The sequence below is a fragment of the Microcaecilia unicolor genome, chromosome 4, assembly GCF_901765095.1.
Source record: "Microcaecilia unicolor chromosome 4, aMicUni1.1, whole genome shotgun sequence".
NCBI classification, from domain to species: domain Eukaryota; kingdom Metazoa; phylum Chordata; class Amphibia; order Gymnophiona; family Siphonopidae; genus Microcaecilia; species Microcaecilia unicolor.
This window is the reverse complement of record NC_044034.1, coordinates 274,387,287-274,405,642: the sequence shown is the minus strand read 5'-3', so window position 1 is coordinate 274,405,642 and position 18,356 is coordinate 274,387,287.

Here is an 18,356-nt window from a genome sequence, read left to right as displayed (position 1 = left end):
AAATAGTACATGCCAAATATAATCACTGCAACTTAATATTTATATTCAAATGTACACAACAACTAGGACTTTTTTTTTTATAAATCACTGGCTGAAAGTGCTAAAATTTTATATCTCTCTGTAATGATCTTTTATTCAAGTAGATTTAGAGCAACAATTGTTACATAATTATCTGGAATAATTTGTGTGATGTGTTGCACACCTATTTTGTATACTAAAACAGACTTATGAACATTTTAAGGTCCGTGTAATATAATTCAATATATGATGACTTGAATAAATGAGTCAGTATGATTGATGACACCTCCACAGGCTCTCTCCCCGCCTGTATTTTCAGTTTGAAGATCTAAATGTGAAATGCTTTTAATTTGTCACACACATCAGCATCTTTCTATAAAGCCAGACGTTCAAACTGTCCTTTCAGTCACGCACACATCCAAGGTCTCTTTTCAACCCCAAAGCCATGTTTTCCTCCACCAAAGCAACAATTTTGTGCATTCAGTAATGCTTGAAGCTAAGTTTTCACTATCGTACTGCTACATCTTTGAAAATGGAAAGCTGTATCTTAAAATTGTGAAAATAATTTTGAGGGCTGTGTAAGCCAGTTCTTCATGCATCACATATGTTTAGATATATATTAAGTTAATACAGAGAAATGCAAGTTGTAAAAGTGAAATGTACTCACAAAATAACAACAGTTTAATAAAAGCAAATGTTGTCAAACCTCTCGTAGTGAAGTTTTCCATTGCAGTATTATTCCTAAAAAATATGTTGAGGTAATCATTTGAATGGATACCTTTGGCTCTAATACCTTGTCTAAGAAAATTTGCTGCTATAAATCATGAGTACTTTTCTTGATTCCAGTTCAAGTCTGTCTCTTAGATTTTTTTTTCATTGCCAAGATAATAACACAAAACACCACATTTTATGTGATGTAAAAGTACTCATAAAATTATGCGAAAACATTTCTGAAACAGAGCATGTCACGAAACACCTAGCCACCCGCCTGGACCTTGCAGCCACTAAGAAGGTCTATCCCCAGCACAGCTGAGGTCTGCCTGCACCTGCCTTTTGTGCTCTACACTAGCACTCTCCTTCCACCGACTGACTGGGTCCCATCTGCCTCTGGGCGAGTCTCCCACTCTCAAATTATCCCCAGTGATTTTTAGGTTACTGGGGCTACACTCCCAGTGGTCCCATAGTTCCTAGGAAGCACTCACATACCCAACACACAAATCACCAGGATTCTTTTTTGGTTTTTTTTTTTAATTTCAATTATTTACCAAGTATTACACTTGAACAGAAAAGGTACATCGTCTGAATATTTTTACATAACAAATAAGGCAAATTTTTGACAAAGTACTCTCAAGTCCTCAATTATGATCCAAGATTAACTTATGTGGAGATATACTATTAAATCATTTTAAGGAAATCGAACCAGTCTATTGGTAGTATTCCATTATCATTTTGAGCTCTTACATGTTAATATAAACCTTAACACATTTCACCCCATAGATCTCTTGGCTGCGATAAATTCTGTAAGTTGCAAAGACTCAAAAAAACCATACTTGACCGACTGATAACAAACAATATATTTACAGGGATAACGTAGATAGAAGGTGGCACCCAGCTGGAGCACCCCTGGTTTCAATAACAAAAACTGTATACATATTTTTGAGTCTCCTTAGAGACATCAAGAAATATACGAACTTTGAGACCCAGAAACTCTTTATCTCTATTTTTAAAGAATTTTTTCATGATCAATATGTTATCCATAGTTAAAGCCAAAGTTACTAATAATGTTGCTGAAGTTACTAGGTCCACAGTTGAGGTTTCTAATATTGCAGAAACATCTAATGGTTGATCAGGTTGTTGTGTAGAAACTTCTATTATCCGACTTGGTAGATAATAAACTTGAGTCAGAGGGGGAATAATATCATCTGTAAACCCAAGTATCTCTTTCAAGTATCTGGTTAACGTTTCTCTTGGGGCAATTGTCACTGCCCTAGGGAAATTCAAAAATCTTAAGTTGTTTGCTCTTTGGGAGTTTTCCAAACTTTCAATTTTTCTCCTCATATTAGTAACATCCTTTATAATAGTTGTTTGCGTTTCTTGCATTTTCTCTGACTGATCAGCCTGAGTTTTAGCTTTCATCAATATTTCTTTCCTATCAACTTCTGCAACTTCAGCAATTTTTTCTAGTTTCTTTACACGAGTCTCAAGTACCTGAATTTGTGGACACAAAGCTTTGCCTAGATTGGCAATTAAGGCTCATAAGTTCTCCAGAGTAATCTCCGCTGGTCTTTCCTCTAAAAAAGCAAAAGCATTTTGCTGTTGTACTTCTTCGGTCAAAGTACTCACTGTTCCTTGTTTTCTATCAGCAGCCATTGATTCTCCCGCAATCTGAGTTGTAGTCTCCAGGGTTGGTTGAGGGCTATGAATCCCCTCAGCTCTCCTGTTCTCCGGAAAGATTTCCTTCACCCCCAGAAGCTCACCCGCAACACTACTTCCTGGTTGCATTGGAGATGACGCCAAGACCGGAGAACTAGCCCTCTGGGGTTGCGGGGGAGGAGCTCGTTGGTCGAGGCTAAGAGTAACATCTAGCACAGGCAGCGTCTCGGATCCTCCATTCGTTCCGGGTGCCGCTAACGTGCTGCTCACCGACCCTCCGGAAACTCCAGGTCTCCGCAAAAAAGAGTCTAAAGGTCCAGTCGACGGAGAGGTTAGTCGGCTTGGGGGAGCAGTGGCTGCTGACTTTCCTCTGCGTTTAGGCATAGCGGAAGAAAAATAAGCGTGGAGACCAGCGACCGGTTCAGTCCGCCATCTTGGATCAGCCAAATCACCAGGATTCTTAGTCAGTCCAGACAAGCAGAGGCAATAAACTAAAAATGTTTATTGTCATGAAAAAAATTAGAACAATGAACAGAAAAGGTGCAATCAGCAAAGAGAAGCAGGTAACTGAAATATGGATCAATTATAAAACTATCTAAACATTTGTTTACTATCTTAATAGTACTGGGAAGATAAGACATATAGAGGGGCATTATCGAAAGGGACGTCCAAGTTTTGTTGAGGACATCCTTGCAAAACATCCCGATGGAGGGGCGGGGAACAACAAACATAGTTTGAAATGTCTATATGCGAATGCCAGGAGCCTAAGAAATAAGATGGGGGAGTTGGAATATATTGCACTAAATGAAAAATTAGATATAATAGGCATCTCTGAGACCTGGTGGAAGGAGGATAACCAGTGGGACACTGTCATACCGGGGTACAAATTATATCGTAGTGATAGGGTGAATCGGATTGGTGGAGGGGTAGCATTGTATATTAACGAGAGCCTTGAATCAAATAGATTGAAAATTCTGCAGGAAACAAAACACTCCTTGGAATCACTGTGGATTGAAATTCGATGTGCAAAGGGGAAAAGGATAGTGATAGGAGTGTACTACCGTCCGCCTGGCCAGGACGAACAGATGGATGCGGAAATGTTAAAGGAAATCAGGGACGCAAACAAACTGGGCAACACAATAATAATGGGGGATTTCAATTACCCGCATATAGACTGGGTTAATGTAACATCTGTACACGCAAGGGACATAAGATTTCTTGATGAAATCAAGGACAGCTTCATGGAACAGCTAGTTCAGGAGCCGACAAGAGAAGGAAAAATACTAGACTTAGTCCTTAGTGGTGCTCATGATCTAGTGCAGGGGGTAACGATACGAGGGCCGCTTGATAACAGTGATCATAATATGATCGGTTTTGATATTGGCATTGAAGGAAGTGAAACTAGGAAATCAAGTACGCTAGCGTTTAACTATAGAAAAGGTGATTACGACAAAATGAGAAAAATGGTGAAAAAAAGACTGAAAGGAGCAGCTCGCAGAGTAAAAAACTTGCATCAGGCGTGGATGCTGTTTAAAAACACCATCCTGGAGGTTCAGGACAAATATATTCCACGTATTAGAAAAAAGGGAAAAAAGACTAAACGTCAGCCGGCGTGGCTAAACAGTAAGATAAAGGAAATCATTAGAGCCAAAAAACAATCCTTCAGAAAGTGGAGAAGAGAACCAACTGAAAGTAACAGGATAGATCATAAGGAATGCCAAGCCAAATGCAAAGCGGAGATAAGGAGGGCAAAAAAGGACTTTGAGAAGAAATTAGCGTTGGAAGCAAAAATACATAGTAAAATTTTTTTTAGATACATTAAAAGCAGGAAACCGGCCAAAGAGTCGGTTGGGCCGCTGGACGAAAATGGTGTTAAAGGGGCGATCAAGGAGGACAAAGCCGTAGCGGAGAAATTAAATGAATTCTTTGCTTCGGTCTTCACCGAGGAGGATTTGGGGGGGACACCGGTGCCGGAAAGAATATTTGAAGCGGGGGAGTCTGAGAAACTAAACAAATTCTCTGTAACCTTGGAGGATGTAATGGGTCAGTTCAGCAAGCTGAAGAGTAGTAAATCACCGGGACCTGATGGTATTCATCCCAGAGTATTAATAGAACTAAAAAATGAACTTGCGGAGCTACTGTTAGAAATATGCAATCTGTCCCTAAAATCGAGTGTAGTACCGGAAGACTGGAGGGTAGCCAATGTTACTCCGATTTTTAAGAAGGGTTCCAGAGGAGATCCGGGAAATTATAGACCGGTGAGTCTGACGTCGGTGCCGGGCAAGATGGTGGAGGCTATTATTAAGAATAAAATTGCAGAGCATATACAAAAACATGGACTGATGAGACAAAGTCAGCACGGATTTAGTGAAGGGAAGTCTTGCCTCACCAATCTAATGCATTTTTTTGAGGGGGTAAGCAAACATGTGGACAATGGGGAGCCGGTTGATATTGTATATCTGGATTTTCAGAAGGCGTTTGACAAAGTGCCGCACGAAAGACTCCTGAAGAAATTGCAGAGTCATGGAATCGGAGGTAGGGTATTATTATGGATTAAGAACTGGTTGAAAGATAGGAAGCAGAGAGTAGGATTGCGTGGCCAGTATTCTCAGTGGAGGAGGGTAGTTAGTGGGGTCCCGCAGGGGTCTGTGCTGGGTCCGTTGCTTTTTAATGTATTTATAAATGACCTAGAGATGGGAATAACTAGTGAGGTAATTAAATTCGCCGATGACACAAAATTATTCAGGGTCGTCAAGTCGCAGGAGGAATGTGAACAATTACAGGAGGACCTTGCGAGACTGGGAGAATGGGCGTGCAAGTGGCAGATGAAGTTCAATGTTGACAAGTGCAAAGTGATGCATGTGGGTAAGAGGAACCCGAATTATAGCTACGTCTTGCAAGGTTCCGCGTTAGGAGTTACGGATCAAGAAAGGGATCTGGGTGTCGTCGTCGATGATACGCTGAAACCTTCTGCTCAGTGTGCTGCTGCGGCTAGGAAAGCGAATAGAATGTTGGGTGTTATTAGGAAGGGTATGGAGTCCAGGTGTGCGGATGTTATAATGCCGTTGTATCGCTCCATGGTGCGACCGCACCTGGAGTATTGTGTTCAGTACTGGTCTCCGTATCTCAAAAAAGATATAGTAGAATTGGAAAAGGTACAGCGAAGGGCGACGAAAATGATAGTGGGGATGGGACGACTTTCCTATGAAGAGAGGCTGAGAAGGCTAGGGCTTTTCAGCTTGGAGAAGAGACGGCTGAGGGGAGATATGATAGAAGTGTATAAAATAATGAGTGGAATGGATCGGGTGGATGTGAAGCGACTGTTCACGCTATCCAAAAATACTAGGACTAGAGGGCATGAGTTGAAGCTACAGTGTGGTAAATTTAAAACGAATCGGAGAAAATTTTTCTTCACCCAACGTGTAATTAGACTCTGGAATTCGTTGCCGGAGAACGTGGTACGGGCGGTTAGCTTGACGGAGTTTAAAAAGGGGTTAGACAGATTCCTAAAGGACAAGTCCATAGACCGCTATTAAATGGACTTGGAAAAATTCCTCATTTTTAGGTATAACTTGTCTGGAATGTTTTTACGTTTGGGGAGCGTGCCAGGTGCCCTTGACCTGGATTGGCCACTGTCGGTGACAGGATGCTGGGCTAGATGGACCTTTGGTCTTTCCCAGTATGGCACTACTTATGTACTTATGTACTTATCGAAACAAGATGGACGTCCGTCTTTCGTTTTGATAATACAGTCGGGGACACCCAAATCATGAAATTTAGGTCGTCCTTAGAGATGGTCGTCCCTAGACTTGGTCGTTTCTGATTTTTGGAGATAATGGAAACTGAGGACGCCCATCTCAGAAACAACCAAATGCAAGCCCTTTGGTCGTGGGAGGAGCCAGCATTTCTAGTGCACTGGTCCCTTTGACATGCCAGGACACGAACCAGGCACCCTAGGGGGCACTGCAGTGGACTTCATAAAATGCTCCCAGGAACATAGCTCCTTTACCTTGTTCTGAGCCCCCCAAACCCCTCTAAAACCCACTACCCACAACTGTACACCACTACCATAGCCCTTATGGGTGAAGGGGGCACCTAGATGTGGGTACAGTGGGTTTGTGGTGGGTTTTGGAGGGCTCGCTGTTTCCTCCACAAACGTAACAGGTAGGGAGGGGGATGGGCCTGGGTCCGCCTGCCTGAAGTGCACTGCACCCACTAAAACTGCTCCAGGTACCTGCATACTGCTGTGATGAACCTGATTATGACATCTGAGGCTGGCATATAGGCTGGCAATATTTTTAAAGATTTTTTTTTTTAGGGTGGTAGGGGGTTAATGACCACTGGGGGAGTAAGGGGAGGCCATCTGATCATTTTGGCCACCTTTTTGTGCCTTGGTCGTAAAAACGTAAAATAGGACCAGGTAAAGTCATCCAAGTGCTCCTCAGGGACGCCCTTTTTTTTCCATTGTGGGTCGAGGACATCCATGTGTTTGGCATGCCCAAGTCCCGCCTTCGATATGCCTCCGCTACGCCCCCTTGAACTTTGGCCATCCCTGCGACGGAAAGCAGTTGGGGATGTCCAAAATCGGCTTTCGATTGTACCGATTTGGACGACCCTGGGAGAAGGATGTCCATCTTCCGATTTGTGTCGAAAGATGGGCGTCCTCTTTCAAAAATGAGCCTGATAGCTGCTCACAGGTTATCAAATATAACTTTTCACAGGGCCTCAGCAAAGAGATCCTTCACTTTTCTCCCTGGCTAAGATTGGAGAAAAAGCCAGTACATCCTAGCTGAATTTTTAGCTCCTAGGCCAATTAGAGCCCAGAACAAGTTTTAAAAGTAGCTGACCATATAACTGCAGGTTACCTCTTATCTGTGTTAACTAGTACATCCTAGCTGAATTTTTAGCTCCTAGGCCAATTAGAGCCCAGAACAAGTTTTAAAAGTAGCTGACCATATAACTGCAGGTTACCTCTTATCTGTGTTAACTAAAGAAGGAATAGTCAGTTCTTTGTAACAGCTTTGAGTGTAAACATATACCACCTGCTGGCCAAACTAGAAAAATATACTTCAAGAAATAATACAGTTTTACAGGCTTAAAAATCCACTGTTTTGTCACAGTGTATATTGCAGAAATTTTCATTTTGGGCCCCTTTCACAAAGCTGTGGTAAAAGAGGCCCTATCAGCATGTGGATTCGCTGCATGCTGAGGCCCCCTTTTACCGCATTGGATAAAAGGTGTTTTTTTGTTTTTTAAGGGAAATGATCCTGCGGTAAGTTTTTCTGGGGGATCCCTTACTGCCATCCATTATGGAGGTGGTAAGGGCTCCTGCACTACTCTGACGGTAACTGGGTAGTACGCAGCACTGCCCGATTACTGTCAGGTAAGCTCCCAGCACTAGAAAATATAAATGCATTTTCTCGCGCAGGAGTTGGCATGTGGCAAAGGCCGGGACTACCGCTAGGCTCCAGCGGTAGCCCTGCGGTAGGCCCAGTTTGCTATGCACCAATGCGGTGGTAGCCCTACCGCCCTTTAGTTAAAGGGCTCCTTTATGTGGTATTGCTCTAGATAATTAAATCTGAACCAAAACATTTAGGTAGAGATGATACTGTTATCGAGCTATTGAATTCTAGTCAGATGAAGAGAAATTTTGTATCTTTTCTTATCCTAATTACTTTTTTTTATAGATTCTCAAGAAGTCATTTTATTTTTGAAATGTTAACAGAGTGTGTATTACCTTTGCATTGGTTTCACTAACACATGAATGCATCTATTGGCCCACCTCATATTTCCTCTTATACAGACACACATGCTGCTGCTCCTGTTATATGCTGGTGACTCTGAGATGAGGTCAAAAGGGAGCAAAATATAAAATTAAGCTGCTGCAGCTGGTGGATTACTGTGTATGTCTGAGGAGGAGATTATGAAGTTCTCTCCTCAAATCTTGTTGAGTACCTTCATATAAAATCTATACTGAATCTCAGCAAAGCGTCACTACAATTGAAGTGTGGTTGGGAAGAAATGGAAGAATACATATTTGGTCGCACATTACCTAGGATAAAATGGTGCTCATCCATAGCTTATGCACTAGGGCTACAGATGATAGCAATAGTTCAGCTACTGCCGATAAAGATAACATCCCTGCTGCAGATAACAGCTATGGACTCAATACAGCAGGAGATCACTTTTTCATTAACTTTATGAGGATTAACTGCAATTGAGTTGATTCCTGCAGAAAGAGAGGAGATAATGCATTTCCACCTTTATGCTACAAAATCCTGTATTTTTCCAAGAAGATATATGAAGAGAGTGTGCAAAAACTTGAGTACAGAAGAATATTGACACAAAAGCAACTGATGCAACTTTAAAATCCCTAATTTTAATGACCAAAGAAAAGTATGTGAATGGGGGAACAACAGAAGGAAAGCTGTTACACTGAAAGAAAGCATTTATTTATTTACTGCATTTGTATCCCACATTTTCTCACTTGAAAAGCAGCATCATTTTTTGGCTTTTGCTACCTTTGCTGTTGGGCCACCTTAAGATTATCAGATATGACAGGGCATTTTTGATATGACATCTAAATCTGATTTTGAATGTTTTGCTGAAAATGTCCAAAAATCAAGAGGCAAGCGTGGCTAATTTTGAACCAGATAATGTCTATCTTTTGTTTCAAAAATGGTCATTACCTAGACATTTTATAGAAGTGTTTATGCTCAGTGCGTTTTACTTTTGTGACCGTTTTTGGGAAAAAAAATCCAATGGAAAAAATGCAGAAAAACAAGCCAGTGGGACATCGGGGGGGGGGGGGGGGGGGGGGCAGCATTCTTAGTAGACTAGCACCACAGACATCCCAGCAGAGAAGTGGGGCACCCTAGGAGATGCTGCATTGGACCTCATATTAAAAGGTCCAAGGTACACATCTCACTATTATCCCTTTATATTCTATACTGAGCCCTCCAAAACCCACTGAAAACCTACTATACCCAACTGTACACCACTACAATAGCCCTTATGTCTTCAGGTGTCACCTATATGTGGGCACAGTAGGTTTTTGGTGGGTTTTGGAAAGTGCTTACTTTCTGCCACAAGTGTAACAGTAGAGTGGGATGTGGGCCTGGGTTCCCTGCTGTACAGTGCACTGAACGAACCACTAGGCTACTTCAGGGACCTGCTTACTGCTCCAGTAAGACTGGCCATAACATGTGACACTGTCATAAAGGCTGGTATATACTGTTTCTTTCACACCTTTGGAGGATCAGTGACCACTAAGGGAGTAAGGAAGGATCATGCCTTAATCCCTCCACTTAGGGCACCTTTTTATGACTTAGATGTGATTGAAACAGGACTAGGCCAAAACATCTTTTAGCCCTGGATGTTTTTCCTTTGTTCTGTTAATGGCAGAAAAACGTCCAAGTTCTAAGGTTGCCTAAATCCCGCCCCAGCACACCTCTGACATGCCCCCTTGTGATTTGGACACCAGACAAACTGCATAGAAAATTTTCTTTAAAATGGGTTTTGAAAATAGTGATTTGGTCGTTTTGTACAAAAAGGTTCATCTGCTTTGTGCTGCTTTTTGGATGTTTTAATATTTCGAAATTGAGCCCCATGATCTCCAGATCCCACTCTACTTTACACCCTGTACTACATTACTCCCTTGGGTTTTTGTAGCCCAAATGCATGACCCATCTTGTATAGCATTAAATCTTAGCTGCCAAATTCTAGATCATTCTTCAAATTTAGCTAGTATGCACAACTTCTAGAATGCCTACATATTGCAGATTTTAGTATCATTTCCAAAGGGTCAAACCATACCTGAAAGCCCTTCCATAATTTCACTTACTAAGAGGTTTTGCAGTCTTATCTGCATATTCCCTCTTCTGGGATGCTTCACAGGTCCACCCTGGATCACTCTAACTCCTGCTACCCTGTGCTCTTTTCAGTCACATACCTGATGGCACACATGTGACAATGCGTGTTATATTTTATCTCCACAGGTGTGTATTTTCCCTTCTTCTATTTTCTTTAGCTGCACTACATTTTCTCTTCCCACTCTTAACCCCCATCTGAAATCACTACATACTGTAAGACCACACTTCATTTTCTACTTTTATCACCTCACCATCCATTTTGTGTTCTTTCTCCTCAGCCCTTGAGTTTAAATGTTTTTTTCCTTTCATTCAGTCATCTTCATTCTGTCTGAGCACTCCAACTGACTTACCTACAGTCACAACCTCTTTATGTCTCATATTCTACATCTTCTTGCTCTAAAAGAGACTTTCCCATAAAGACTCTGCTTCAGTTGCTGCTCTCTTTCCAAGAGGGTAGCTTTTCTCCCATACATCTCACCCCATTGGCAGTGGTATTGAGCCACTTCTCTCCCCTTCTTGTAAGTTTCAACCCCTTTATCCACCTCAATCTCATCTTTTAATTTCCTTTGAAGTCCAGTCCATCCACCTATTTATTTCACTGTTTTTCTGAGTAGCTGCCATTTATTGAACCCCTGATGTCCCCTTCTTTCTCTCTCACTGACTTTGATTCTTGGTTTTCCCACATTCTTGGAGAGTTTAACGTTCATGCTAATGATCTTTCTAATTCTTATACCTCTTTTTCTTGCTTTTACCTCCCTCATTCAATCTCCAGCTATGGTCCACTACCCCTATGCACCAGCATGGCCACTGCCTTGATCTTGTCTTCTCCAACTGCTCGTTCTACATTTCTCATTCAGTTCTACCCCAATACTCATCTGGTAACTTTCACATTTAATCACCCTTCCCAACATTCTGGTCCAATCACCACCAGCACATTTAGGAATCTTTAGGCTATTGATCTTTGCACACTCCCCACCACTGAATCACTTTTCACTCACTGTTTTCCAAGTCTGGCAATGAAGCCCTCTCTTCCTATAATAATCACTCCTGTGCTGGGATACTCTTGCTCCTCTCATTTCCTGTTCTGTAAGGTGTACCAAACACCAGCCTTGGCTGACTTCCAGAATCTGCTACATACATTTCAAATTATTGCTAATCTGTTCCAGTCTGCTCTTACACTTGCCAAACAAGAATACAATATTCCTTTGACAAACTCTCATATCACTGTGGGGACAAAACGGCTCTACATGGAACTAGTCTGGGCAATGGTACATAGTACTGTTCAGCTTTTAAACCTGAACTTTAAAATTGCAGACTTTGTCCAATATCTTCTTTCCTTACTGAAGCCTGTTGCTCAGGGCCTTGCAGTACTAACTCCCTAAGGACTGCTGGAAATCCCCTTGGTATCTTAGCCAAGATAATGGCTGGAGAAGCAGAGTGTAACAAGATGTGGCTATGAATAACGTACTCTTTGCTCTCTGTTCTGAATGTGATGTAATGTTTTGGTTGTCTGAAGCAGCCTTGGGAGGTTGCAAATATATTGTTCCAGACTTGGTGGCAGGTCTTATCTACCTGAAGCACTGACCTTGTAATTAAAGTGTTCTTCAATGTGGTACCAGTGGGACAATATTGTGACCCTTAGAGCCACAACGTTTGAGCCAAACATTTTGTGCCTTGACAGCAAAGACAGGTATGTATATCATTACCCAGCTGCAGTTGGTCTCTCTTCACTATAAGAGGCTGCAAACTAAGATTGGTTGGTTGCTGTTGGATTCCATCTGAAGTGTAGCGTTCATCTTCTGACCTGACTGAGGAACATTCTATCTCCTGGACATCTGCACCATCTGAGGTTGTATGTTTTGTCATGTACCTTTGTGTAGCATGATGGGTTTATAGGAAAAGGCTGCATTAAGAGCCTTAGGGGGATGTGTGTTCACTATGTGCTGTTTTCCCAGTAAAGTCACTACTGTTTCATGACACTTGTATTTCCATGATGTTCTTTTGCTATTGTAAATAAAAGAGAGTACCCTTTATTTTCATAATACCCCTTGCTGTGGAGTTAGTTCTGTTTATTATCTTGGTGCTGGAACTTGGATCTTGGGATAAGAAGGAACATTTTCATCTAACACTGTCTTTAGCAGGTACTTGGCAGAGGCCAGTTCTGTGATAATTTATACTGTCGAGTTTCCCTGATAACACCTCAGAAGTTATCTGTATACACCCCACACTACCAACCATCACTATTTCCCTGCCACATTGAACTTCTTCCTCAAAGTGTCTCTAACTCCATCCTCACCCCAACCCTCTTCCCTTTATACCCAGACTATGGCAGAGTTACTTCCATGACAAGGGTCATGGTTAATCTTGTGTTCTCCACCAGATCACCTACTTCATTCTCAAAACCTTCTGTCAACTCCTGCCACCTTTTCTAAAATCACAGAAGAAACTGCACATCTTTTCTTCTCCAAAAATTTTGATTTCTGTTCTTCTGATCCTATTCTCACCCTTATAATCAGCTCTTTCTCCCCTATTGTCATCCCTTCATCTGATATATCCTCAGTCTATCACTTTCTACTGCAACTGTTCCTGATGCCTTCTTAACATGCTGTGGTTACACTACCACTCAACCAATAACTTCACTGGACTCTATCTGTCCTTCCAATTATTCAGTTTCCGTCTTTTGCTTCAAAGTTACTTGAACATGCTATTCACTGCTGCTGTCTTCACATTTATTTCATCTCAAGCTGTTCTTGATCCACTACAATCCAGCTTTTTCCCTCTCCATTCTGCAGAAATTACCCTTGCCAAAGTCTCCAGTGACCTATTTTAGTCAGATTAGGGCATTTACTCAATCGTCATCCTTCTTGACCTATCTGCTGCTTTTGACACTTGGTTACCATTTACTACTTGATATGCTGTCTTCACAAGTTTTGGGGTTGTATTTTCTTTGTTTTCTTATCTCTCCTGGTACACTATCCTACTATTTATTTATTTTTTTATGTGTTGCATTTGTATCCCACATTTTCCCACCTCTTTGCAGGCTCAATGTGGCTTACAATACATCATGAGTAGTGGAAATACTTTAGTTGGTATGCCTCTGTTTAGAACCTCTTCTCTCCACTCTCTATACGTGTTTGCTTGATAATCTGGTCTCATCTCATGATAAAACAATATAGGTACTGAACAGGTAAATAAGGGTGTTAAAATTGAATTACAGCCTCAACAAGGAAGATTATGGACTATCTGTAGCCGTTTAATCTCTGTTATTTGTATACCAGTATAAAGAGCATTGCAGTAATCAAGTTGGCTGATCACAAAACAAGTATCAAAACACAGAGGTCTAAGGTAGAAAAACAATTCAGTATAGAATATATCATTCTTAATTTGTAAAACTTCCACTGAACTACACTACAAACTGAGTGTGAAAGCTTAGATTTCGATCAAATATCACTCCTAAAATCTAACAGTTGGAGCAAAGACAATTCTGCTATCTACTATAAATAGTAGGGCTTGCAATTCAGGTGAACCGGTTCTTGTAAAAAGAATCCCACAAGACAAACTAAGCCGTACTGCAAGCTTGTCCAGTTTAAAAGTTATATCTTGAATTTACCATGAACAGATATTATCAGTGGGGTGTAATAACTGAATATCTGCATATACGTATAGAATAAGACCTACAGATTAGGCCAGACATTAAAGGGGCCATAAAGATGTTAAATAATATAGGGGCCAATAATGAGCCTTGATAAACCCGCATAGCCGTGAATAAGGACAAGACTAAGAGTTGTGCCATTGCACTATATTAGTGCATCCAAAAATATAAGATGCAAACCAAGTATAAACTGTGTCAGAAATTACTATTTCCCATAAGTGCAAAGAAGTAGGTCATGATTGATAGTATCAAAGGCCGTCAACCGGTCAAGTTAAATAAGCATAACTGATTTATTCTGATTGAAGTACTGCTGAATATGTTTCATCCCCTGAGCATTCAGTTCAGGGGATGAAACATATAGCAAAGTGTCACCTACATTTACAGATATTTTAATTGATATGCTTGCCACATATATCCCTTTAATAGAGTCAGACTCACCTATGCTGATAATCAATGGTTATAGAGACAAAATATACAATAGTGGGGACAGAGGGCATCCCTGCCTGGAGCCCGTTTGGAAGTAAAAATGAATTAGAGAAGCTTAAATTAATACTTGTACTTTGCAGAAGGGTTAACAGATAAAATCTTAACTTTATAAAAGGGGCCTCAATTGAAGCCATAAGATTCTGTTCTATATAATCAAAACCTTTGTCAGCATCCACAGAGCCCACACAAGCAGAACTCAAGTGCTGAGCAGCATGCAAAACATGACAGAAAATGCGTATATGATCCTTGACAAAACCTGTCTGAGAGAGGTGAATTAGCTTTTGCAATTATACAAGAGAGCCAATCTGCCAGAAGATCCACATAAATTTTACAGTCATAATTAAGCAGTGAGATTGGTCTATATTTTTTTAGCTAAGAGATCTTGGCCAGACTTCTCAAGTACAACAATCATGGCTTCAGTAAAAGTACCTTTCTCTTGCTTTAAAGAGAGAAAATGAGAATAAAGTTTCAACAATTTGGGTGCTAAGAAAAGTTCAAAAAATAGAACTGAGACCATTTCCCCCTGAAGTTCTCTTTGATTTCAAGGAAGATATTGCTGTAGAAATCTCTTGAACTGAGATTTGGAGATTCAGTTGGTCAATAATAACACAAGATAACTGAGGCTTATTAAGGCCTCCTAAGAAGACATTTATTTCATGAGAAGTAGGTGATCTCTTAGAATGGTAAATATCAGTAAAAATTTTAAACGTGAGTAACAATATACTTAGAATCAGTCAATAGTTTACCATCAGCAGAGATTGCATTAATGAGTTGCCTTTTTCTTAGCTTTCAGATAGTCAAAGTTCTACTTGCTTTTTCATACTAGCATACTGCGTAATTTACTCTGACAATAATACAATACTAGCATTAGTATTCAACAACCGATTATACTGAAATTTCAATTTTTGCAACTGGAGTAAATTATTAGCCTCTCTACAACTTTAATCTCAGACTCCATAGCACTCAATCTTCATATGAGACCTGTTTTTAAAGGCACTGTATTTTATGATTTCACCTCTAGCATAGGCCTTATAAACATCCCAAATTATGGAATAGTCTACATCATCAGTTTCATTACACTTACCTTCTGACCAAGGTTTTAGAATTTCACAAAAGTTACCATCTTGCAATAAAGAAACATTGAGTCTCCAGTTATTAGACCATTGTTTACCTCCAAACATCTCTAAACACAATGAAACACAAGCATGTCAGAAATATGCATGGTCTCAAATGTAAAGTTATGAAGAGTGAAGACATTTGGACACAAAAAATGTAATCTAAATAGGAGAAGATTTAATGTGGGGATGAATAAAAGGTATAGTCCAAGTCAGTCGGATGAAATAAGTGCAAAGAATTACATTAATTCTAATTATACAAAAGATGTTACAAGGACGAGTTGTCATTAAAAATTTATAATCCAACACCACATCAAGTGGTAGACTCATATCACCACCCATAAAGTCTACTTGTAACAAAGCCAACTATTGTTTTCAAGTTTTAGAAGATGGTTGAGGCAAGTGAGCGCTTAGGCCATGGTTGAGGTACCACTTCCTGCCCGAAGGCTAAGGGGACTCCAACTGGCAGCAGGTAAGGCTCGACCCAGTGGAGGAGCTGTTGGGGGCCTGGCCTGAGAAGTCAGGACCAGGAAAGTAGGAACAAGACTGGTGATACTGGAACAAGCTGGAGAACACAGGAACAGGATTGAAGACACTGAAACAAACTGGAGAACACGAACTGGACTGAAGAACATACGGACAGGACTGAGAACACTGGAATAAGTTGGGAATCACAGAAGCAGGACTGAAGACTCTGGAATGAGCTAGAAACCAGTGGAACAGGACTGCACTAGGCATGGCAGGAAGACCTGTTGCAAAGGCATCATAGGAAGGGCCCAGGATCCCTTAAATGGACCTGCCCCAGTACCTCTCCCGCCGCTGGCCCTTTAAATGCCAGCCTGTTGTGCGCATGCACGCCTAAGGGATCCAGTCAGCACTGGCATCATGCGGGAGCAATTTGCACAATCATGGCACCCCGGCACCGGTATCGCATCACCACATCGGACCCCAACATCCCCAGAGGCCATGAGTTAGGTTGATGTGTGGGACACAGCACAGCCATGACACACTGTTATTAACCGTCGACCCTCTGTGTCAGAAATGTGAGATATAGTTTGTACTTCAGTGATTTAGCCAGTATTGTTATAACACCATTCTTTTTTCCTCGGGTAGGAGAATAGAAACAGGCCTGCACCCAGTCTTGTTTGAGCTTTTTCAACTCAGACGAGGATAGATGTGATCATTGTAGGAAAACAAAGAGATTAACTTTTTTGAACTACATAGCTTCCATTTGATGGGGGTGAAAGATTCCTTTTATATTCAGAGAAAAACATTCAGGGAGTGACTCATCCTAACAGCTGACAACAGGGATGATACTAGACAGCCATATAGTAGACCATCTGTGTAACAGCAACTTCCCTCATTAAAAAAAAACCAAACGCTACACTTCACACAGCGTCATGATAGGCGTTGATCCCAGAAAAACAAGAAGCATATTAAAATTATAGGGAAACAGCACAACAAGCAAGAATACCACATCCTCTCACTACAGAGGTCCATGGGGTCAAGGAGTAGAGAATGGGTGGAGGAGAGAACAGACAACAAAATGTGTCCGAAGCCTGGGCACATATTCATGTGACATACCTATGGGTGGACTCTTGTTCATCCAAGAATTTCTCCAAGAGCTTGGGATCTGTGTAAGATTTTGTCCGATTATGTTAGGTTAACTTCAAGGTTGCTGGAGAAAATAGACCATACCATACCATGTATCCAATGCCTTAAGTCTGGGGCACAGCACAAGAAACCATTTCCATTTCTCCACTGCATCTTTATTAAAATCAACTAGTACAAAGATCTGGTTCCCATTCCATTGTAAATTTAAATTCTTTTAGCAGCTTGTAGGATTGCACACACTTAGGGAAAACTAATGATTTTCACAACAAAAGGGTGTGGCATATTCTGTGTCAGCTCTCTGTGCGAGGGAACCTTGTGTGCCTGTTCAAGTTTGAATGGTCTCTCAAATATTAGTTGTAGCAGCTTGGGCAAAAAACCCCAACTTTACCAGCTTGGAGCCTTCACACCCTCCAGCAGTCCTAGGGGGCACTGTAGTGGACTTCACAAATTGCTCCCAGATGCATAGCTCCTTTACCTTGGGTGCTGAGCCCCCCAACAAGTGTAACAGGTAGGGGTGGGGATGGGCCTGGGTCCGCCTGCCTGAAGTGCACTGCACCCACTAAAACTGCTCCAGGGACCTGCATACTGCTGTCATGGAGCTGGGTATGACATTTGAGGCTGGTAAAAAAAAAATGTAAAAGTTTTTTTTTGTTGTTGTTAGGGTGGGAGGGGTTGTTGACCACTAGGGGAGTAAGGGGAGGTCATCCCCAATACCCTCTAGTGGTCATCTGGTCAGTTCGGGCACCTTTTCATGGCTTGGTTGCAAGAAAAAATGGACCAAGTAAAGTTGGCCAAGTGCTCGTCAGAGACGTCCTTCTTTTTTCCATTATCAGCCGAGGATGCCCATCTCTTAATCATGCCCCAGTCCCACCTTCGCTACGGTGCCGACACGCCCCTGTGAACTTTGGTCGTTCCCGCGACGGGAAGCAGTTGAGGATGCCCAAAATGGGCTTTTGATTATGCCAATTTGGGCGACCCTGAGAGAAGGACGCCCATCTCACGATTTGTGTCGGAAGATGGGCACCTTTCTCTTTCGAAAATAAGCCTGTTAATGTCCTTGACTGCCTCAGTATTCTCAGAGAGAAGCACAGTAATAATGTTAAGTTGTTCCATGACTGACATCATACTGTCAGCACCATCTTTTGATGGTGCAATCTTACACAGTGAAAGAGTGCAGGTTTTGACCACTTAACTCCAGAGTTCAGTGCATAAGCTGCTTCAATTTTA